Raw genomic sequence first — 25,086 nt, forward strand, 5'->3', positions numbered from 1 at the left:
TTGCCAAGGCTACTAGGATATTCAGACAATGGGGTCTTCTCATGCTGCATCGTATCAGTTTAACAGTGACCGGCTGCTGACCACAGTGCTGGAATGTAGGTAAGAATGTACCTGTGTGTGAAGGTCAGTTGGTCGGTAGCAGCTGTTACTAGAAGAAAAGAGCAAAGCCCAATGCTAGGGTTACTAAAGCGGCCACCTGCAAGTTCAGGAGCCTGAGATGATACTCAGTGAGAATCTGGTGTCCAGGTTTCCCAGCCACACTGCAAGTGACACTAATGAGTTGGTTCAGGTCACAGCGGCCTGTTTCACAGTCCAGCGTCCGGACCTTACAAACATAAAGTCCTCATTACCAACATCATCTTCCCTGACCTGCATGAATATGTCCAGGTTCTATGGGACCTGAAGCTTAAAGAATTTGGGAGGCCATGTTAAGAAGAATAATCCAAAATCATGTATAAAAACTTAAATGCCAAAATATTTTACTTAAAATGAGAAAAGAAGTCATAAAAAATTAAGAATCTGAAAAAAAGACAAGAATTACAAGCATCACAAAATTCAGAAACATAACATTTTTTTTCTTCTTCGCTGCTTGTCACACTTCCATAATGCTTTTTTTCTTTTCTTTGCATTTGTTCTGCTTCCCACTCTTTATGGCTTTTCCATGTGACAGAAGTCTTGCATTTAGCACGTATTAACGGACTTGTCTCACTTCCCTGGGTGGTAATGAGGTCCCATAATTGCAAGCTTGTAGTCCGTTGCCATGTTGGTCTTTGAAACACTTTTCAATGCTGCTTCCCTTTGCTTTTTACTCCTAAGCACAGGTGCTTGGCTCTGCTTTGGATGGCATGCTGCCCCTGGTCTGGTTAGTACACCTGTTAGAGTGAATCACTCTTCCCCTGGTCACACTACCCAGCAGATACGACAATGGGTTTGGTTTCACGGCCACCACTGGCTTCTCCCTGTCACAGCTTTGCTAGCTCTCTTGGCTCCACTGTCACTGGCATCTCTGGTCTTTCTTTATTGCAAGTTGTGATATGCGGTGGGGATCCGAACCTGAAACCTTTTTCTTAAACAGAAAAGAATAGGTGATAACTGTAGGATATGGGAAATAACTTTGTGTCCTTTGTCTATATTAAAAAAAACAACAACATAGAAAGTTCACATTCAAAGAAGTGCTCTCCTCATTTGGGAATTACAGTCATCTTTATTCCTTTTTAATATTTTAACACTTTATGGCCCACTATACAAGATGAACTTCCATACATAAATGTAATGTACATGTTCTCCAAAGATCTTTTTGCTTTGAAGTCACAAACATCATCTTTCATATTTGATTACTTCTAGTACACTGCATGAGAGAAAATGTTCAACTATCCTATCCTGTGTCATTTCGTATAAACCAATCTTTTGGGAACAGATTATACCTTAGCTTTCAGTCACACTTATTAATATATGAGCAAACTGGCACTCAAAAGGAATTCATAAGGCATAGGTGACCCATCCCCTAATTTGGATAAGTACATAGTATAGTGTCCCCAGGTGGAGGAATCTCCTATCTGCCTGTATCCCCTTTTGGCAATGGGATAAACAGCTTTGCCATCAATTGATTCTAAATTGATTCTCCCACTTAGCCACTGCTTTATCAATGCTTGGCTGAATGTAAAGCTGGAAGTGAGCGACTTCCTCAGGGTGCACCGCTTTTGATGGGTTAGCTGTCAAACGCTCCATTGTCCAAATTACACCGCTACTGTAGATTTCCTGCTAAGAAACAATTTACTGTAGCATAGGGCTATCTGTCTTGTGGGCTGTGTTAGTTTTAGGGGATCAAAATCTGATTAACTTACTGCAGATACACAGCAGTGCCCACTGTTGCTTTCCCCAAATTTCCATTTACTGTATTGTTAGCACGATATGATAATTGAGGCCCTATGCAGAAGCATTGCTAGGATAAACAGTAAGCAATGCTGCCAAAGCTGCGTGCAATATCAAAGCCGAAGATAAGCGTGAAAACAACAAATAAAAAAGAGAAGAGGATGAAGAAAAAGAAGCTAAATCATCAGTATGTTCTCATATTTTTCTTCTTCCAAAAAAAAGAAAATGTAAATTGTCTGAGATATATCTAGCACAATACAATAATTATTGGAAGTATATTAAAATATATTAGAGTACAGGGCGCCTGGGTGGCTCAGTTGGTTAAGCGACTGCCTTCGGCTCAGGTCATGATCCTGGAGTCCCTGGATCGAGTCCCGCATCGGGCTCCCTGCTCGGCGGGGAGCCTGCTTCTCCCTCTGCCCCTCCCCCCTCTCATGTGCTTGCTCTCTCTCATTCTCTCTCTCTCTCTCAAATAAATAAATAAAATCTTTAAAAAAATATATATATATATATTAGAGTACATTAAAAGTAACATATATAATATGCATTATGTGTGTGTGTGTATATATATATATATACACACATATATTACTTTTATATATATATACACACATATATTACTTTTAGCCAGACATCTTTTCCAAACCGATGAACAGCTTTAAAGGGATAAGTACTCCAAACGCTATGTGCATGGATTTTCTTTATTGTTGTTGTTAAATACATAAAAAAAACAGACTGTTACAAACAAATCTCTTTTGGTGACTTAATGTTTTCTCCTTTTAAAAAACTATTCCCATAATAGTCATCCTCAAGATTTCTGTTTGGGAATATTAAGACTCAATTATCGCTTTACTGATTCAATACAACAACTTAATGATGAGTCTGTTTACCTTTTCTACCAGCCTATTTATATAAATACCAAACAACAGCATACCAAGGAGATTTCTGTGATGAGCAAAATGCCAGGCTCTTTACTCCTTATTCAATAGGAGGGAGTTGAATACTAGACTTAATCAGCACATTCAAGACAGGACCAAACATCAGTTCCAGTATTGCATTTGTGATAATATTGACATCCATATTTGCTAACTTAATTGAAGCACGACAACCAGCTTTAATATAAACTTCCCAAGTTTTAATAAGCCGAGACACGGACATTCTCATTACACCGGCAAATAAGGGCACATGTCACCCTTTCATCTTCTCAAAAAGACCCACTCCCACTGCCCCTTCTCATCAGGATACTCAGATTTGTCTCTGTCATCTTTCACTTAAAAAAGACATTATTCTACTTTAATACACCAAACACTTTTATCAATAGCATTCACTAATCTACCTCATAGAGGGTCATTTATTAAATTAGTAGCAGAGTGTGAAAAAATGTTTTACTCTAAAAGAAAGTAACTAGAACAGTCCATTTCAAACCCAAATATTTTATTATACATAAATATAACTAATTATATATATCTCAAATATATATGTAACATACATATGCACATGTGGAAATATTTATAGTTGAAATCTATGTATTTGTCAACAGGCTTTATATGAAACCTTGTCAGTGTAGGGCTAAGAAGAGAACTGATCATTGTCCTAACTTTATTTTTTTATTTATTTTATTTTATTTTATTTTATTTTATTTTTTATTTATTTGACACAGAGAGACACAGCGAGGGAGGGAACACAAGCCGGAGGGAGTGAGAGAGGGAGAAGCAGGCCTCCTGCTGAGCAGGGAGCCCAGGACCCTGGGATCATGACCTGAGCCAAAGGCAGTTGCTTAACCAACTGAGCCACCCAGGCGCCCCGTCCTAACTTTAAGCTCATCTCTGCCTCCTCTTCAACTTCATGTGGGAAATATTTCTTGAATAACTACTACGTACTAGGTTCTATGCTTGGCTTGCAAATCCAATGTGCATATAAATAGTCTCTGTCCTTAAAGAAGTCACTGTATAATAGAGACAAAAATTGAAAAATTACAAATACGGGAATAATAGATAGAGGTATAAAGCAAAGAGAATAAATTGTGCATGCAAGGGAAGAGGTCAGAGGAGAGTATATTTTAGTAGAATCTTGACAGATGACCTGGTTCGGTGGGCAAGTGGGTAAAGGGTAAACTTGCCATGCTACGGAAGCAGGGCCCAAGACAGCAGCTGTGAAGAAGCACAGGAAGTTTGGTAGAGCTGGAACAGAGGTTGCACGTACCTGAGTGTGGATAAAGGCTGGAGAGACGGTAAGGGTCTGGCAGGTAGAAGCAAGAAACTTGAATGAATCCTGGCAAGAAGCCATTAAAGAGTTTTTCAGGAAATAGTAACAGGTTCCAATTTCCATTTAAAAATAATTACTCCATACCCTATGACTGCAATTGCACTACTGGGTATTTACCTCAAAAATACAAATATAGTGATCCAAAGGGGCACCTGCACCCCAATGTTTATAGCAGCAATGTCCACAATAGCCAAACTATGGAAAGAGCCCGGATGTCCATATATATATATGGACATATATATATATGTATATGATGGAATATTATGCAGCCAATAAGAAATGAAATCTTGCCATTTGCAACAACGTGGATAGAACTAGAGGGTATTACGCTAAGTGAAATAAGTCAATCAGAAAAAGAAAATTATCATATGATCTCACTGATATGTGGAATTTAAGAAATAAGGCCGAGGATCATAAGGGAAGAGAGGAAAAAAATAAAACAAGATGAAATCAGAGAGGGAGACAAACCATAAAAGACTCTTAATCATAGGAGAGAAACTGAGGGTTGCTGGAAGGGAGGAGGTAGAGGTATGGGGTAACTGGGTCATGGACATTAAAGGTGGCATGTGATGTAATAAGCACTGGGTATTACATAAGAATGAAACCAATAATACTTTATGTTAATTAACTGAATTTAAAATAAAAAAATGTTTAAATGTTTAAAAAAATAAAACATCTATTGAGCAAAAAATAAAAATAAAAATAATTACTTCAGTAGCTGTGTGGAAAAGGAATTTGAAGAGGTAGAAGACAGAAAAGGGGATTAGTACGTAGGAGAGCATTGCAAATCTGCTGATATTATGGAGCCTGTACCAGAACTGTGGTTTTGGAAAAGATGAGAAAGGAAATGTCAAAGATCCTTCAAGGCTCAACTGAGAAGATGAGGTCTTTGGTTGGATATGGGTAACTGAGGAGAGGGATATGTTAAGAATGAAGTGTCTGACTTGGCCGACTGGTGCGACCAATAAAGGAGTTTAAAAAGGGGGAGAATGGTGATGAGTTTCCTGTCGCTACGTCTGTGCCCTGATGGAAGACTGGAGCCCTTTTGGCATTGTCAGTGGGAGATCTCCCAGAGTGAGGCAAAATGTCTTCAACTGTGGGAACAAGTATGGATTCCCTGTTTATATCATCTATTCCCTTAGTGCTTTGTAATTAAAGAAAAAAGAACTTTCATCCTCATAAGGACCTCATTTTATTTCAAACATGCTTTGGAAATACAACTGCGCTTTTTTATGATTTTTCCCTATTGTACAGATATGTTGAATTGCTCATATTATAAAAAATTGCAGATTACAATTTGTAAAAAGAGAACATTCAACGTCGGACTGCTCAATTTCATTTTATTCTCGTAAAGAACTTATATTTTCATTAAAATTCATTTTTACCATCACCAAACAAGTAAGAAATAAAGCCAAAGGATTTTCAATGATGTTTCATAGAACTATAAAACATAGAAAGATGGTTTTTAATAGCACAGGGTATTATATTCTAGGGTTCTGCAATTAAAAGTGTCAGAAGTTTCCATTGCTATTGATAGCATTGAATTGAGTTGATGGTTCTTACATTATTAAAAGGAGGAAACAAAAATGTCTTTATTAACTTGTAAATCTTCATATTACAACAAAATCATTATTTCTGCTGATGGCTTGCCACACGTTACCTCTGCGGGCCAGTGGCTGAAGGCACGGTCCCATGATGACAACTTCCACTAAGCAACCTTCCTGCATATCCTCCTGGGACCTCAAATTACACGTGTTCAGAAATGCACCTCCTTTTTGAGCTCTGATATGTTCAGAGTTCTTTTATTTGGCTGTATTTTAGTAATGAGCTGAGAAAAATCAGGCGCTAAAAGAATGACGATTGTTGCAAAAGCCAAAGTCTAAAAGTTGTTTAGAGGCTGAACCACATTGATACAAAGTTGAAACATCAAAAAACCTCAGTCCTCGATGCAGGATCTAGTTACAATGTAGCTGTAAAGTGCTGCCTTGTCTTTGCCCCCTGCTCAAAATAAAGCTGTTACCTTTCTAGCCCTGTCCGCCATGGTGCTTAGCAGCCAGGGATGCATGGTCTCAGACATGTTTACCAAGTAAAACACTGACTTGAGGGGCGCCTGGGTGGCTCAGTCATTAAGCGTCTGCCTTCGGCTCAGGTCATGATCCCAGGGTCCTGGGATCGAGCCCCACATCGGGCTCCCTGCTCAGCAGGGAGTCTGCTTCTCCCTCTCCCACTCCCCATGCTTGTATTCCCTCTCTCGCTGTGTCTCTCTCTTGCAAATAAATAAATAAAATCTTTTAAAAAAAAAACCTCAGTCCTCTCTAAACAACATCGAACGTTCTCTCTATATAAAGCTTCTGATTACGGTGTCACTGTTATTGCTGGTACCCACTCTGAAATTTGTCTTGATTCATTTCTAATCATCCATCATAACCTGCAGTGTCTCTTCCTATAATTTCTCTAATGTTTCTCCCATGTATTTCTTCAACCACCTTCCGCGCCCCCCACCCCCACTCTTGTATTATTACAACCAATTTCTAGCTGGTCTCTGACACCACTATTATGCCTTGATACAGTTTCTGCATATACTGTTGGTTAAGCATTCACATGTCCACATTTTTTTCAGTCTTATCTTCTTTCCTACAACACTGATCTTTCAAATACTTCTTTCTTCTGAGCACACAGCACAGCTGCATGATTTGGACATCACTGCCTTTGATTTTTCTGAAGCTCACTGTGCTTCTCTGTCTACTGCCTGCTTATCCTTTGAGATGCAGATGATTTCTCAGTCTCCCTGATGCTGATGTTCTCCCTAACAAACACAGACAAACTTCTGCAGAGCTGTGATTTGCTAGTCTGTCTTGAGGACAAGAATGTTGACAGCCAGAGACACCATGGCCGCATCCTTGCCTTTTTGGGAAGGACGGATGTTGGACCTGTTCTCACTTTCCATCAAAAAGGCCCTTGCCTTGAGCTCCTCTTATGCTTAATTTTTTTAAATTTTATTTATTTATTTATTTATTTATTTATTTTATTATGTTAGGTTAATCACCATACATTACATCATTAGTTTTTGATGTAGTGTTCCATGATTCATTGTTTGCGTATAACACCCAGTGCTCCATGCAGAATGTGCCCTCCTCAATACCCACCACCAGGCTAACCCATCCCCCCACCCTCCTCCCCTCTAGATCCCTCAGTTTGTTTCTCTTATGCTTAATTTAATGTGGTAAAGTACTTTTTTTTTTTTTTCCTCTGTGAGGATCTTCTTGTGGATCTTAATGGATATTCATATGGGTTATAATCCAAGATTAGAAACCTATACAAGATGTCAGCAAAATAAAGGGTATTGGACATGTCCAATGCTTGGACACGTATGACAATGCTTAAATAGAAATTCTGGTCTTCTACATACACTTCTCTTTCCCTCCACAGAAATAAAATGTGAGATTTAAAGAATGTAAATTCAAATCTGGAAGAAAAAATATGTATTCCAGCTCATTAAGAAAGAATATTTTAAAAATACATTCATGTTTTATGTGACCCTGTGTCCTATTTGTTTGACTTCAATATATTTAAAAATAAACAGCCATGCCTCAAATAAAATATCCTGACATTTCTAATTTTGTGCCAATTTCTGACCTAGTTCTACTTTTAAAATGTATAAAAAGTAAGTGCTCTGAAATTCCATCCACAGACAGAGCTAACAACTCAATATTAATGGTTTTAAAAATAATGTCAAATATTTCTAAATCCTGCGTTTCTGTCATGGCTGACCCAACTATGAACCTCTGTAACTAGCTTTGTTAAAGAACAAAGTAAGTTTTGTTTGTTTGTTTGGTTTTTTTTGCCTGTGATAATGCATCTTAAACATCAGTTCAGTACAGGTTTTTACTTAGCTGACAGAGACCCACTTCCTAAAATATTTTTACTTGTAATAACCTGATTATCTCAAGGAGTTTGCTGTTTAGTGGAAACTGCCTAAATGATTGACTGCTTCCCAAAAGTATGCTAAAGATTTCCAAGCCATATTTCCAAGGCAGTTAGGTAGATAAGCAAAGCCCATAAGAACTCTGTTCAAGAGATGGATAGTTCTACACTTGTTCCAGAGAGATGTTTTTCATATTCAGTGAGTAAGCACATTTGCTTTAATACTGAAAATTACCTACCAGAGATGATCTATTTTTATGCAAACACGATAAACATTACACATGCCACATTAATAATAATCATACAGAAAAGGGATCTGAGAAATAGGAGTCCAGGAACATGAAGAATAATGTAAATTAAAAAAAACAACCAACAACAACAATTATAAGACAGCAAAAAAGTACACTAATTTACCAATCTGGCACTACATAAAGTAGCAATGTACTTTATGATGTTTATCTTTGCTATAATTTTCAGAACATAAAACCATACCTTGATTACAAGTCTGATCTATTATTCACAGAATCGTTTTAGAGAATTTGTTTATAAAGTCTAGTTTCAAAACAGATACAAATTAGTTATCTTGGAACAGGTAGGGAAAGCACAATTCTCACACAACTGATCAACAATTGCTTTTGCTTCTTGACAGAAAGACCCTGCACACTAATTAAAACAAAAAGAAACAGGGGCACCTGGCTGGCTCAGTTAGAAGAGCATGCGACTCTTGGACCTTGGGGTCATGAGTCTGAACCCCATGTTGGGTGTAGCACTTACTAAAAAATAAATAAATAAACTTTAAAAAAAGAAACAAATAAACAACAACAACAACAAAAAAGAAACTGGAGAAGAGGCTTCTGACTCTCCACTATTCAGGTTTCTACACTTTGACTTTACTTCACCATAGTCATGTAGGGCATTTGCTTTTTCTCTTTTTAACTTTTGGAGATGGAATTAAAGTGTGGCCTATAGTTCTAACAGTCTTGTATAAGAATATTTCATATTCTGAGCCCTTACTCTGTGCCAGGCATAGGGCTGAGGATATATTCTCATTTAATTCTTTAACATCCCTATTAAGTAGGTCCTATTCCTATCTCCATTCTAGAATGAGGAAACAGATTTGAAAATGTAAAGTAATTTTGCATAAATTCACATAATGTATAAGTGGTGAAATCATGATATAAATACAGCCAGTCTGACTCCTGAACCATGCTTTCAATTTCTTTGCTATACTATCTCTCTATATGACCCAGGACATTTGCTTTTTTTTTTTTTTTTAAATTAATGGTAACAAATAAGCATATATGTTAGCTAAATAAGTATTTCCTAGAATCTGCCAGTTAAGAATCCATCGTGCAACTGAACATTTTTTTCTAAAAATGTTTGGCCAGGTAAAGGAAATGTTGCTAAAAGCTGCCCTAAACATATTCCACAGATCTTCCAGTTGGCAATTTGATAGGCCTGTTATTATTCAAACACACTTGTCCTTAACCATACTAGAGCAGTCAAGTGAAACAAAGCAGGTTACACTGAAAGTACTTATAAAGCTGGGCACATGGTTATACAAACCCACAAAGCATTCAAAGCTGTTGGAAAGGAAATCTGGTCAATTCAAATACTAACAATCACAGTTAAGGCAATTTCCCAACATTTATCTTCCCATCAGTTCTTATAATGGATGTTTTACTATTTGGTTTGAAAAGAAAAATCTAAGTATTTACTACAGAAGGTATATGAGAGACGTTTGCATAATAAAATAAAGCATTAGTCAATGAAATGAGATAAAACAGATTGTTAGATGGATTTTTGCCCCCCTTTTCTCCCACATGCATAAGGATAAGCTAAAACATGAGCACTGCGCGGTCTTCTAGAACTGTGCTATCCTACATAATAGTGGCCACATGTGGCTATTAGGCACTTGAAATCTGGCTAAACAATTGATGAAGTGAATTTCAAATCTGTACTTCTATGAATTGATTTAAATTTAAAATTGATTGAAACTCAATTCAGTTACTGGAAAATTTTAAGTATCTTTAGTGTAACTGAGGTAGATAAATTTACTTTTTCAAATGCAAATTCTATGAAATCAAATACAGATCATGTATTTCCAATGAAAATTTAGCATCTGAGTTGAAATGTGCTGTGAATATAAAATACACACTGGGTGTCAAAAACATTAAAAAAGAGAATGTTAAATATCTCATCAATAGTTTTTAAATATTGATTACATGTTAAAATGATATGTTAGATGTACTGAGTTGAGAATAATGTTAACATTAATTTTACCTGATTCTTTTTATTTTTTTAAAGTGTAGTAAGAAAATTCAAAATTACGTAAGCAGTGCCCATTATAGCTCTATTGGATATTATTCTAGATAGTTCTATTGTTTTAGAATTTGAAAGTTCACTGCTTATCTTGAAAATAGTTTAAAAGTGTACCCCCAAACCTATGAAAATGACAACATTCTTTCTTTTTTGTTTTTTTTAAAGATTTTATTTATTTATTTGAGACAGAGAGAATGAGAGACAGAGAGCATGAGAGGGAGGAGGGTCAGAGGGAGAAGCAGACTCCCTGCCGAGCAGAGAGCCCGATGCGGGACTCGATCCCGGGACTCCAGGATCATGACCTGAGCCGAAGGCAGTCGCTTAACCAACTGAGCCACCCAGGCGCCCGACAACATTATTTCTTAATCAAAATCTCCATTCACACTGTTGGACAGTAAGAAGTATCATTCTGATTCTTTATTAAGTAGACTCAGCAAAAGATAAATCACTCAAATAAAAAGGGACACTGAGAGATCCTTTGGGGTGCCTTACTCCATTTCTCCAGACCCCACTGGTGGGTTAAAACAGGATTTGGTAAATGACTAACTGAAAACTGGCCAGGTGACTTATGCAAGGTACATTTCTAACAGGTTCCAAAACAGGCACATTCCCTAGAACTTCTAAACAGGGGAGTTTGCAACTAAAGAAATCTACAGCATTCTCATTCTTGGCTTCTACATTTTCAAAAGAGATATAGTTACAACCCTATGCTTCTTACTGATCCCAATGGTATTTATCCTTTGGGCTACCCTCTAAAGGTAAATATACCCAAACCAAGCAAATAAACACACAAGTAAACAAGTAAGATGGCTCAGTGTGTCCAGAGATCTGAATTGAGGGTCAAGTCCTATGTGACAGAGAGCAAAGGTCACTACCTCCCCTGGGCCTGTTGCCTTATTTCCCAAATGGAAACAGGGAGATTCATGATATCCAAAGGTTTCTTCTAGCTCTAAAAGTTGGTGATTCTAAATGGATTCGAAGAAGCTAACTCTTACAGAATGTTTTCCATTTTTCCTAGCACCTTCCATATTTAATTCACAACAACCTGGTGACAGGCTTCTTAACCCCCTTTAATCAAGGAGAAACCTGAGATGCAAAGAGGCTAAATGACCTCCAAATTGACACAGTTTTAGAAACTGGGTAGCCTGGGACTACAACTAATATAAATTATTTTCCCATATATTATACTGATTGTCATTTTCTGACAGTTGCAGAAAACATGCTGAACAATTTTCATACATTAAATCATTTATGAAAGATGGGCTAGACAGATAACTGTCATTTCTTTCTAATATATATCTAACACTCTTTCTTTTTCTTTCACTGTCAAACCACTGATTTTAAATGTAAACTCTTAGAATTCAGTGAGAATATCTATTAAAGATGGACAAAATGTATTTACTAGATAGTGTCATAACTATCTTGATGACAAATCTCAACTTTTTTCAACTATAATGTTGTACAAATTATGAAATGAGCGATGTTCTCTTTGTGGGGAAAAAGGTATTTTTGGATCAGTACTCATAATATTTTTTAATGTAGGTTGAAAAATAAATTAAGATTTTTTTAACGGAAATATATCTTTGAGGCTTAAAAGGACTAAATAGCTTAAAAATTTACTCAATTCTCAACCAAGAACCCCCTCCCCCCAAAAGCTGGGTTCATTATTGAGTAATTAGTTATTTCTTCTGTGAGTTAGTAGAAAACAATTATATAACAGATAACATTTTTAGGCCAAGAGAAAGCATTTCAGTTAAAATGATTAGTCGTTAATTAATCCAAAATGTTACAATTTTTTGGCATAATTTAAACAATTGGCAGAGCAATTTTTAAGAGAGTTAATTATATAAACACTTTACTAACAGACGACTATAGAAATCTTATCACTGCAAAATGATTTAAAGCGTCACAAGATGGAAAATAAGAGAATTTTAATTTATCAGATGTTTTATAAACCAATTCAGCTAAACATATATTACTGGTTCAGAAGGACAGGACTGGGGCCATATTGATTTAACTGTGACTATCTAAAAGTAAAAATCTCCCAGGAGACCATAAATAAGATATATACATCATACATTCCCTCAAGGAAATTCCTTCAGATCAGCATGCACAGTATTAGATGTCCACAAATGCACCCTTTAACCTGGAAACAAAAGAGAAAAGAAACAGAAGGGATTTCTACACTTGGGGAAACATAGCAGCCATTGGCTTAGATTTATTGTATTCTGCTCTGCTATGTGTCACTTCATGATACAGTGTAAGGTGGGAGTAGGAGAGATGGAGGAGTTAGATGGTTCAGAGGGAATCTCAAAGTCACATCTGTGGACTGCAACGTTACCTTCCCCACCAGTGTATCAGGAGTTATTATTTTAAAGAGGTCATAGAGTAAAACAAAATGTTGAGTAAATGTAAGTAAGTCAAATTTTCCAAGATGGAACCTTTGTGGCCAGATCATACTAACTGGCTGTAGAGCACTGTTAGAGGAATCAATGGGTAAATATCAAGAAAGGAGGTAAGAGACTCCTCCTGGTAAAATGCTCATAGCACACATGCTATGTGGGCTGGATTGATAATCCACAGGAGACTTACTATATCTTAAGGTTCTCCTGGAGTATTTTCTAAATTAGAATCATTCCAACTGGCTCTCTGGACTTGATTAGGAAGTTCTATTGAGTACCATTAACATTTCCAAATATTTTTTTCTTCTAAATATTGAATGAAGATATTATTTCTGCAGTCTAATTACCAACCTCCCACCTCTGAAATATGGATATGGGTGTAGTTTTACCAAGTTTATCTGGAGAATATTTAGCATGCTGATATTTCCTTCCTGTGATCATTCATTTGAAATTAAAAACCAAAAATGGGCATTTTTCTGATATTTTATTATAGCCAGTGGTTCCATAAATTACAAAGTTGCTTGTTTTAAAAACAGAATTCAAAAAGCAATCTTAAACAACCTGCTTTTTTCAAGATAGCTTACTATATGTCTCTCCTTTAGGCATCGACCCTGGAAGACACTTTTGAATGTAAATAAGATTATAGTTATGAAAATGGTACTTAGTTTTGAAAACCTATTTTCTAATAGTTTTATTAAGAAATAGAAAAAACAAACGAAGATGTCTGGCTGGGTAGCTAAGGACATCTTATCTACAAACCTGCACTGAGTACTGTTAATGCATTGCCCTTAGTGGTGCTTTTGATGTACAGAAGCTTGTACTCTGATACCATAAAATAAATCTACTGTTTTCTACAGTATTGTTACTCCATTTGTGTTATTTTAAGAGTTAGCTAAGCTTGACTTCTGTATGTAGCTGCTTTCTAGCTATCTCAGACTCCTTTCCCTTCCTGAAGCTTCATGAAGAATTTGTGAAGGCAACTTCAATCCTACTAAAGCAATTTTTGAAAGGCAGTAATGAAACCCCACAAACTGGGGGAGTGAACTGTGACATCTGCCCTCCCCCGCCCCTGCAATATGAATAAAATGTCTCTACTTGGAGAACTCCTTGTGGTAGAACAGGGATTGACCTACCCTGACTGCCAAAGGATGGAAACAGTAAGTTAAATTAAAGAAATAAATAATGTAAGTAAACAGAGTTCACTTTAGCAGCAAAAACTATAAAGTAATATATATGTTTTTTCTGTTGACTTCCAGAGACAGGTAAGGAGTTAGGCCTGAAAAGTTCAATGGTGGGACAAGTGCCTCCCCAAAGATTACTTTACATAAATCAGAGGGGATGACAAAGTATACAGTCATAATTTTCAAAAGGTATTTGTTTATATATATATATATATATATTTTTTTTTTTTCATCTGTCATTATCTGGGATTATTTCCATCCTTTGTGAGTGTTATCCCACTGTTTGCCAGAAAGTACGCTCTGGAGCAAGATGCTGGTTTCAAAGCAATTCAGCAGCACAAGCAGCACTAGAAGAATTGATGAAAAAATGGAATAGGAACCGAGAAAAAAACCTTACTCTCTTCTATTACTGACACCTAAAACAACAGGCTGTGAAAATGGTTTCATTAAAAAAATAACAAGCTTATGCTCACCAGGGGATAGATTGGGGCCAACTGGGGAAATCAAAAATTCCTCAATCATTGCTCAAGTAGGTCAACTAGAATTAATTCAAAGGGCAAAGATTCATAGTGAACCCCCTATTTCCCACCAGTCTGCTTCTTTAGCCCTCCTCCCTGGCCAGGAGGTAAATGGTTGGAAGGAGCCCTCCATGATGGGTATGTCTTTTGGCCAGGTCTTTCTTTACATCAGTATAAAAGTGGCCCCTTGACTCTTAACTATAGAGAACAAACAGATGGTTACCAGAGGGGAGGTGGATGGGGGAATGAGTGAATCGGTGAAGGGGATTAAGAATTCACTTATCATCGAAATGAACACTGAGTAATGTATAGAATTGTTGAATCACTATATTGTACACCTGAAACTAATATAACACTGTATGTTAACTATACTGGAATTAAAAAAATAAAAAGTGGCCCCTTGTCCTGTAGACTATTAGTTTGAGCTCTGCAAGTTGTCTACTTTGAAATGCTAACAGACTGCTAATTAGATCCAAAGTTATTTGCCCTTTAGCAATGTACTTCTGTGTTTTGTTGTTGTTGTTGTTTTGTTTTGTTTTTTACCTTACTTTTCCAAAACAGTCATTAATTCAGTTGGATGGTTAAACGCTGGTCTTCATCATGGTGAAGCTATCTTAGTGTCCTCTAAGACCTAAGGGTATAGCTATCCCAAAACAGGCCTTCTCTCTTTCGCTGGCATTGCAAAGCTAAGGAACTCTCTTCCTAAATAAAATGCACATGCTGGTCTAAAGAAAACACAGTTCTCATTGTACTGACTGAGGGTTTTACAGTCCTGAGTTTTGCTATTCAAATCATCTCACTTCCTCCCATGCAAAGCAGATACGAAGTTTCCTGAGGGCCCAAGGATTTACCATAAAGATCCACTGCTCCTATGCGAGACTGACAAGATAATTTGTAAGGCCAAGAGGTCATAAAACGTGGAATTTTCTTGTTCAAAACATACTAAAAATTTCAAGAAAGCAGCAGCCACAGGGGCGCATTAAACTAAGCATGGGGCCTCCTAAGGGCTACAAGGCTTCCTGGTGCCTACCTGGGAACCACCGTCTCAGTCTCCCACTGAACTGGAAGGAGCATGGGGGCAGCTTTCAGAGCAGGAGTTTCTCTGACTTCATCATGAAGTAACTTCTCTATTTTTTTTTATAATCAGCCACTGTGTTATGAGACATGGGAAATAATATGCAGACTATGATAGATAACTGATGACCAGGACAAGGAATTTCAGCTTAGGATAAACCCACATGATATTAATCGTGGGGTCTGTGCCTGTAGGCTCTTGGGAAGCTTCAGAGAAGCTTTCTACTGCATAGAAAACATGTGCTGACCTTACAGTTACCAGAACACTTGGATTCAGGATCTGGTGCTCATTAGCTGGCTATGTGATCTTGTTTGTGTAAGATATTCCAGCTCTCTGGATCTCCTTTTTCTCACTTGTAAAATAAAGGTGTTGGATACATGATCCCGAGGGGCCTGGAATATTTACTAAGCGTCTGAGATGAGAAAAAAAGAGAGATGACCTATATTTTCTTTTCTCAAGGAGGGACACATCTCTACTTTTAATGGGCATTTAAATTTTATAGAAGAATGAGGATGATGATGATGATGATGATGCTACTATATGTTAAGCTCTGTTTAAGTACTTTATATGTTACATTTGACTAACTTAGTTTACATTTAGCTCATCTAATTTTCATAAACACTTCATGAAGTAGGTACTATGACTATTACATAGGTAAGGGAGCTGAGGTCCAAAGGCTTAAACGCACTGATATTTACTAAGCTTCTACCATGTGCTAGGATCTATGGCAGAGCCCATTGGATCAGTGCATTCAGGCTCAGGGAAGCCAGGAGCCTGAGCACCAGAGAATGGGCAAGAGAAAAAAGAAAGGCACAAAGTCCTATGTGTGTTGTCTGGGGACCCCAACGAGGAGTAGAGTACAGAAGGGAAAAGTAGGGGTTTGACAAAGGGAAAGTAAGAAGAATTATCCTGAACATAAAACAGATTCCATTCATGTTTCTGAGAAATACAAGTGCTTTACACAAAGTGAGAAAGTTTAACCAATTCCAAGGTTAATAAAAGGATGCATTTAAACCTTTGCCAATCTGTTATATATTTTCAACTAAGCAAGCATGCATATGAGAACTCACATTTGTTTTTCTTCCACCAAATGATTTTTAAGTAGTAACATTAGAGAAAAGTTAGTAAGAAAACACTTAGGCACCTATAGGAAATTAGTTAATTATGCCCTAGACAAAGAACCTGTTTCTTTATATCCCCAATTTTTTTTATTAGATATTATAATAACAATTAGTTTTCAAATAAATACCAAATATATCCTTCCCCAATGGGAAAAAAAAGAAAAGTACATTGGGCAGGATATACAGTAAATAGAAACTTACGTAGCTTTTTTGATATATTTTGTCTGTGTCATTAGCTGCCCAGGACATAAACGTACCCAGTGGGGCCAGTATCATCCTTAAAACTCAGTTCCTTGGACAAACGTCCATATACAGAAGAAATAATGTATGAGTTTTTACTGACTTTCAAAACTTTAGACACAGACCTCAGGGAATAAAGCACATTTAAATTAGCTGTGCAAAGCAGAATAGAGATCATCTCATTTTACAACATCGAGACAACTATCAAAAACATTTCTTTAAAATTCTCATCTATATTTTAGAGCAGCAGTATTATTAATTGTCTGCATTCTGCTCCATCTTCATAATTCAATGTGTCCACTTCTACATCTGTTTCATAAAATTGGCAACTTTATTGTACCCTTGGGACACAATTTCCCAATAAGAACTAGCCAAGTGTAGCTTTTTTTGCTTTCTATGTAAAATGCTACAGTGGGTAACATACATCCTTGCTCTCAAAGGGCAGGAAGAAAATTTATATCACTAACCATATGCAAATTGAAACAAAGAGTTTCATGGCTATAATCAAAACCATTTACCTGGGTCATCAAAATGACACGGGCAATCAGAAGAAATTATTTCCCCAGAATTTTAATGAAAGGTATCCTGTACTTCTGAGTAATTGGATCTATTCTGCATTTTACTTGTTGCAACCAAGAAACCATCATCCCCAATAGTGACACCAGTCCTGCCCAATTCTGGTGGCCATTCTCTGCAAACAGTCCACCTAATTAGTGGGAATAATAGCTGCAATTCAGAAGTCTAACTTCATTTAATCACTCATTATTCATTCATCCAGCAATTATTTGAGTGTCAGCTAAGCAACAGGCAATCAGTAATGTTTTACCATAGCAGAGAATTCTCCCTATTGAGTGTTTGGATCATTCTAACTATTGTTGACTTGCTAGAACTGTCCAACTGAAAATAAAAGCTTGCATTTTAATTACTAGTTTGGACAAAGCAATAAATACACACCTCCTCTTTCTTGTTTCTGTTGTGTATTATGTATTTCTAGAAGACAATAAGGTATTGATTTTCAACTACAAGTAAACAAGGCATCTGGATTTTGTCTTAATGAGATAAAGTTTAGTCTGTGCTTTCTCAGTGGGATGGTTTTCGCTATTTAATTGGTAGCAAAAAACTTCAGCAGCGTGTCCTTTTTCCGCCAACAGTGAATTCTATGTGGGAATGAGGTTGCTGCAGAAGGCTTTCAGATATAAACGCAGCTTTGGAACTAATTAGATAAAAATCACAGGAAAAATACCGGTTATTACTTGAGCAGAAACTGAAAACATTATTTTTCTCCATGAATTCCCTGAATAACACAGGAAAAAATATAGCGCTTCACTGGAACCTTCCAAAATAAGGTCAATTTACTTATAACATGCTATTTATATCAAAGGTCTTTCTAATATCTTAGACAAAATTAGGATAACAAATATGAAAAGAAGTATGTTACTGCAATGTTATGTTCCTAAAATAAAAATATAATCACTAAAAAATAAGGGAAAAAAAGCAACACAAGACACAGAAATTACCGGGCCAAAAACAATATTCTAAAAATGTTAACTGAGACATGACTAAGTACCAATTACTTTGACTTAAGCAGGGCCTTCCCCAGAGACTACCAAGGAAACCTTGTCAACAACTTCACAAAAAAAGTATTGTACAGCATACAGCAGGCGAGAACCCTTTCATGTCACTGAGGATAAAAAAATGCAAAATATTTTTTCTCCATTAGTCTTTTCAAACCAGATCATGCCACTTCCCTGATGAATACCCCTCAGTGGATTCCCACTGCATTTAGAATAAATGTAAAATCTTCAACATGGCCTGTAGCTCCTTTCTACCTCTCTATCTTCATCTGTCTACACTGCATCTGTTGCAGGTACACTAGACTTCTTCCAATCTCTCAGATAGGCTTAGTCTTTCCTGCCACAGGGCCTTTGAACTTACATTCTCCCTACCTAAAGTTCCCTTTCTTCCTTCCCAGATAGCTACTAGGCATCCTCTAGGTGGTCAAGTGACATTTCTTTAAGGAAACATGCCATATCAAATCTAGAGTACATTTTTGTTGTTATCCTCTCTAACACCCAAGTGGGTTTCCCTCATTAATCTTTTTTCTTAACCCTGCTCCTTTGCAGTACTTATAAGGAACTATAATTATGTATGGGAGTAGGATTTTTGCTTGTCTTTAGTATATTATTCTTCCCTATTAGAGTATATGTTCCTCCACTATAGGGACTGTGTCTCCATTGTTTATCCCTAGCATGACGCCTCCATATATTCACATATATTTCCTAAAATAAAAGTTAACTTTTCAATCATCGGTCTTGGTTCCTAACATTGCTACAGAGCAAAGTAACCAATCTTTTACACATAAATAAACTGTAACAGGCAAAACTGTTGTAGGAAACATATGCTAAATGGATCCCAGTGAGTAATTCCTTGTGTAATCCCCTTTCCTTGAGTACAGAAGAAACCTGTGACTTGCTTCTAACTAATGGCATATGGTCAAGGGGATGGAATGTCACTCCCATGATTAGGTTACATGACTTAAGACTCTGTCTTAGCAAATAGAGACTCCCTACGTTGGCTTTGATGAAGCAGGCTACCATGGTCTGAGAGGCATATGGCAAGTAGCTATAGGGACACTGGAGGAACTTAGGGCAGACCTCACCAACAGCAGCAAGAAAATGTGGCCCTTAGTGCTACAGCCATAAGGAAATGAATTATTCCAGCCACCTGAGGTAGCCAAGAAGCGGATCTTTCCCCCCTCCACCCACCCCCGACACTGACCCCATTGAGCCTCTGATGAAAATACACACCTGCACTGCAGCCTGGTGAGACCCTGAGCAGAAAATCCAGGTAAACAGTGCTTTGACTCCTCACCTGCACAAACCGTGAGGTAATACATGGGTGCTTTTTTAAACTGCTAATTATGTGGTAATTTGTTATACAGCAATAGAAAACTAATCCAACTGCCAAACTGGATCACCTCAAAGCCAGATTGCCATCAAATGCCCTTTTCTTTTTTATTCTGATTTTATCAACTGAGTTTTGGATGGTAGGGTGTTTTCTCCCCCCCCCCTTTTTTTGAGATGATTTCTCACTTAAAAAAAAAAAAAAAAACTTTCTCCGCCCCCGCCCCCCCCGCCCCTGAGATAGAATCTTAGAAGTAGTTTTCTTTTCTTTTCAACATACCTAAAGAATTTTGTTTATAAATTAAGTGCCTACCATGTGCACTGCAGGATATATGTCAGAGTACACTTTTTGGGGGGCATACTGAAGCTATTGGATAAAACATAAAGTCCAATAATATAATACAGACCAAACAATAATACAAAGAACTCAATATACTCATTCAGTGCCTCTTCATGATATTTTTATTCCGGCCTCATCCCTCAGAGGCTGGGGTGGAGCTGCTGCTGGCCTCAGGGACAGAATAAGCAGCAAGAGCCCAAGAAAAGTGAGGTTGATTGGACATGAGCACTTCATGTCTGATACACTCCCCTCCCATATGAGGCCAGGAATGATATTTTGTTCACCTGTGTATTCCCCAGATGCATAGTTGACCTTCAAGAAACACTAATTTTTAATTTAAAGCCCAAAAGATATTGGATAATACGATGGCGCATGTCAAGGACAGCTTCTTGGAAGTGGTCTTATGTTGGTTCTTAAAGATGTAGACAGCCATTATCAGCAGGGAGTGGAGGAAAGCTCTTCACCTGTCTTTCTGCAATTTCAGGTAGGAGTTACCTAGTTTTTTCCTAAAAGCTGTTTCTAAAAATGTATCACTTGTAGTTTTATTCATTTTGTAACATGTACTGCTACTAATGCAACATCTTCATTTAATTTCATTTCTACATACTTGTAATTTTGTTCCAGAATGCTTTCTAATCAATACTATTATGCCACTTAAAGAGATCATCTATGTTTCACTAAGCTGGTTATAATTTTTAAATGACTCCTACCCCTGTATAACATCCGTCAGATGTGCATTTCCGGGTTTCTCTCTTCTGCTAGGCCTGCTGTCCTGGTACCCCGGAGGCCTTGACAAGGAAGAAAGAGCTCTGGGCATGGATAAAGAAGACCTGTGTTTAAGTCTGAGCCCTGTGATCAGGCGCACTTCTCTCAGGGACTTATTTTGTATAATGGGCATAATCATTCTCCATTTGTTTATTTCTTGAAGAGCTGCTTAGCCTTGAGGGGAATAAAAGTGCACGCAAATGGTTCCTCCTGTCTCTGATCACACAAGACCAATAGGGGAGAGGAATAAATACATAATCTCAGAGGGTCTTAAAGGGTTATAGTACCTAAGTGTTCCAGGGTGGTTTTAAAGACAAAGATAATATATACAAAATGATTTGCAAGCTATAAAAACCCTCTACCACCATATAACTATAGTATAACAAATATTTACTATTTCATGACTATACCCTATGTTTTCCTCCTCTCCAGTTCAGTTAGGCTACTTCTCTAGACTATTAACTCCACTTAGCTAAATCTTTCTAAACCTATTTGAAATTCTGGTTTCTTGGCAGCAATGTCTCTAGAATTCCTTAGACTACAGAGATTGCTCCTTTCTTCTAAAGTTAGAAACAAATCTAAAATCTCTTTGAGACAGTTATTCTGTGGTCCTAATACTGATTAAATTTTGGGTTATTTACTTTTTTCATGTTTTATTTTTTTTAATTTAACTTAATTTTATGATGTTATGTTAGTCACCATACAATACATCATTCGTTTTTGATGTAGTGGGGAGAACATAAGCAGTAACCTCTTTGACATCAGACACAGCAACTTCTTTCAAGATACATCTCCAAATGCTAGTGAAACAAAAGCAAAAATAAACTTTTGGGACTTCACCAAGATAAAAAGCTTCTGCACAGCAAAGGAAACAGTCAATGAAACAAAGAGGCAACCCACGAAATGGGAGAAGATATTTGCAAATGACACTACAGATAAAGGGCTGGTATCCAAGATCTATGAAGAACTTCTCAAACTCAACACCCAAAAAACAAATCCTCGAGTCAAAAAATGGGCAGAAGACATGAACAGACACTTCTCCAAAGAAGACATACAAATGGCTAAAAGACACATGAAAAAATGTTCAGCATCATTAGCCACCAGGTAAATCCAAATCAAAACTACATTGAGATACCACCTTATACCAGTTAGAATGGCAAAAATTGACAAGGCAAGAAACAACAAATGTTGGATAGGTTGTGGAGAAAGGGGGAACCCTCTTACACTGTTGGTGGGAATGCAAGTTGGTACAGCCACTTTGGAAAACAGTGTGGAGGTGCCTCAAAAATTTAAAAATAGAGCTACCCTATGACCCAGCAATTGCACTACTGGGGATTTACCCCAAAGACACAGATGTAGTGAAAAGAAGGGCCATATGCACCCCAATGTTCATAGCAGCCATGTCCGCAATAGCCAAACTGTGGAAAGAGCCTGGATGCCCTCCAACAGATGAATGGATAAAGAAGATGTGGTCCATATATACAATGGAATATTACTCTGCCATCAGAAAGGATGAATACCCAACTTTTACATCAACATGGATGGGACTGGAGGAGATTATGCTAAGTGAAATAAGTCAAGCAGAGAAAGTCAATTATCATATGGTTTCACTTATTTGTGGAACATAAGGAATAGCATGGAGGACATTAGGAGAAGGAAGGGAAAAATGAAGGGGGGTGGAAATCAGCGGGAGAGATGAACCATGAGAGACTATGGACTCTGAGAAACAAAATGAGGGTTTTAGAGGGGAGGAGGGGGGGGATGGATTAGCCCATTGATGGATATTAAGGAGGGCACGTACTGCATGGAGCACTGGGTGTTATACTTTTTTCATGTTTTAGATATCAATTCTTTAAAATACACTGTAAAGTGGCTCAGCTGGCTAAGTGGCCATGTTCCCAGGGTCCTGGGATTGAGTCCGGCATAGGTTTCCCTGCTCAGCGGGGAGTCTGCTTCTCCCTCTCCCCTCTGCCCCTCCCCTCCGCTCGTGCTCTCTCTCATGCTCTCTGTCTCTCAAATAAATAAATAAAATCTTTAAAAGAATTAGAAAATTAAAAAAATTAAAATACACTGTAAGGCATTTAATATAACTTTTCAATTTGGTGGTATAAATTCCTTCTATGCACAGGAGGATGTCAAGAACTTCAGTCTTGGAGGAAGAAAGAGGAAGTTGTAGACAACTGTGGCAATAATTACTAAGTGGAACAGGAGTAAGTGCAGGAGGCATTAAAGATGAAAGAAGAGCAAAAGATTGCATCTGGTTGGGAGCGTCATGTAAGGCTTCTCAGAGTAAGGCCTTGAAATAAGCCTGTCGGTATTAATAAAATTTCCCAAGGCAGAGACTAGGAGTCAGCTGGGAAGAAAACACCTAAGGAAAGCACCAGCACAAATGTGTTGATAGAGCAACACTGAATCTGTTCTTGAACACGTCCGCTTAGCGGAAATATAGCCCCCATGTGGGAAGAAGCTCATCCCCGTGTGGAGATGAAGAGAAGGCATTTAATTTGACAGACAGTGGGAAGCCATCCAAAGCTTCTGTGCAGCAAAGTCAACAGCGCTCAATAAGTAGGTACTAAGATTTTTTCTAAATTTCTACTACTTTGCAAAGCCTTGTTTCCCTTCAGGAGCCCTTGTGAATATTTTAGATATAATACTTTTATTGCGGAAACAAAGTAAATATATGTTTTCCATATGCATAGTCTGCTGCAGATAGATCACTATTTCCCAAGTCCCTTTCTTCTGGTCCAAGTCCATCCCCTTCTATTTCCCTCAGTCTCCATGTCACTGTACTGTTCTGTTCTTTGCTGTTCTATGGATCCTGGGTTTCAATGATTTGCTTTAGGTCATAATTAAATGAGGAAACACTGGTATTTTTCCTTGGTAGTGTTTCTTGAGTCATCTTTTAAAGTTTTTTCTTTTAATCAATAGGAGGATATTTCCAAAGAAGCCAGCGTGGCTCACAGATGGATTGCTTTCCAGACATAGAAAGCTACCTTGGGGGAAGGAAACTACTTAGCCTCCTGTGTGGCGAGTACATTAGACATATATAACGTGATAATTAAATTGATGAACAGTCAATAGACTCTAAAGGACTGGGAGGAAAAAACAAACAAGAAAATCCCAGTACATAAACATTCCCCTTCTCCATTTTTAAGAATAGCTCTTATTTTACATCACCAACTAGAAAAACAAATTATTAATGCAACTGTTTACAATTCTGAAGTAGTTTATAATGTCTGCTAATCTCTATGTTTCTCCTGGAAGGGGTCTGATTATACCCCATATTTCATTTAGATCTAACCACTAAAGGGAAAATATATATTTTTGGACAAAACTACCCATGTATGTAGTATGTCCCAGAAAAAATTAGTAGCATTGAGTTATTTTTATTAGCTGCTGGTACTGATGAAGCAAGACACATGATTCTTTAAGTGCGTACTTGGCTAAGCCTTGTTTCATTTCTGTGTTAGATGTAAAAAATTCCAGCATTCAGGCATGACCTTCACTTCTTACAAGCACAAATTTGAGAAAGTCATATCACAAGACCATAATGATATCATATGAAGAGGATCAAAGTGGATCCAAGGTTCCAGTGCATAGTCCAAGGATCCAAGTAGTTATTTGCCCCTAACTACTCAGCTATATAATAATGAGCCTCATAAGTTTTCTGGGACACTTGAGGTTTCTCATTTATTAAATGAGGGTTTAGCAGTGGGTATTTGGCTTTATGTTCACCAAGGGTACTACTAGCTCTAAAATTCTATGAAACAAAGTTAGTCTATTCTTTTTTCTTTTTTTTTTTTTTAAAGATTTTATTTATTTATTTAACACACAGAGAGAGAGAGAGAGAGAGACAGCGAGAGAGGGAGCACAAGCAGGGGGAGTGGGAGAGGGAGAAGCAGACTCCCCACCGAGCAGGGAGCCCGATGCGGGGCTCGATCCCAGGACCCTGGGATCACGACCTGAGCCGAAGGCAGACGCTTAACGACTGAGCCACCCAGGTGCCCCAGTTAGTCTATTCTTTAATAATTCCTCTGTTCCTTAGTGATGGCTATCATTAGCTGCTTCAAAATTTTTCACTACCCCCAATTTATCAAACCAAAAACAACATATATATATATATACATACATACATATATATATATATATATATATGTA

The 25,086-nt window shown here is 37.4% G+C and overlaps 1 protein-coding gene and 1 non-coding gene across 2 annotated transcripts in view; one reads left to right on the plus strand and one right to left on the minus strand.

The window, feature by feature from the left end:
- UNC5C (unc-5 netrin receptor C) overlaps nucleotides 1–25,086 on the minus strand; it is a 347,498-nt gene that overhangs the window by 186,489 nt on the left and 135,923 nt on the right. The gene's annotated exons all lie outside the window — the stretch shown is intronic.
- On the plus strand, nucleotides 6,084–6,214 carry LOC135363716 (small nucleolar RNA SNORA63). Its single transcript, XR_010409783.1, has one exon. It is a non-coding gene; the product is annotated as a small nucleolar RNA SNORA63 (small nucleolar RNA).

The sequence above is a fragment of the Mirounga angustirostris genome, unplaced genomic scaffold (genome assembly GCF_029215605.1).
Source record: "Mirounga angustirostris isolate CCGP_5_RB_7025 unplaced genomic scaffold, mMirAng1.0.hap1 SCAF_2, whole genome shotgun sequence".
NCBI lineage: Eukaryota > Metazoa > Chordata > Mammalia > Carnivora > Phocidae > Mirounga > Mirounga angustirostris.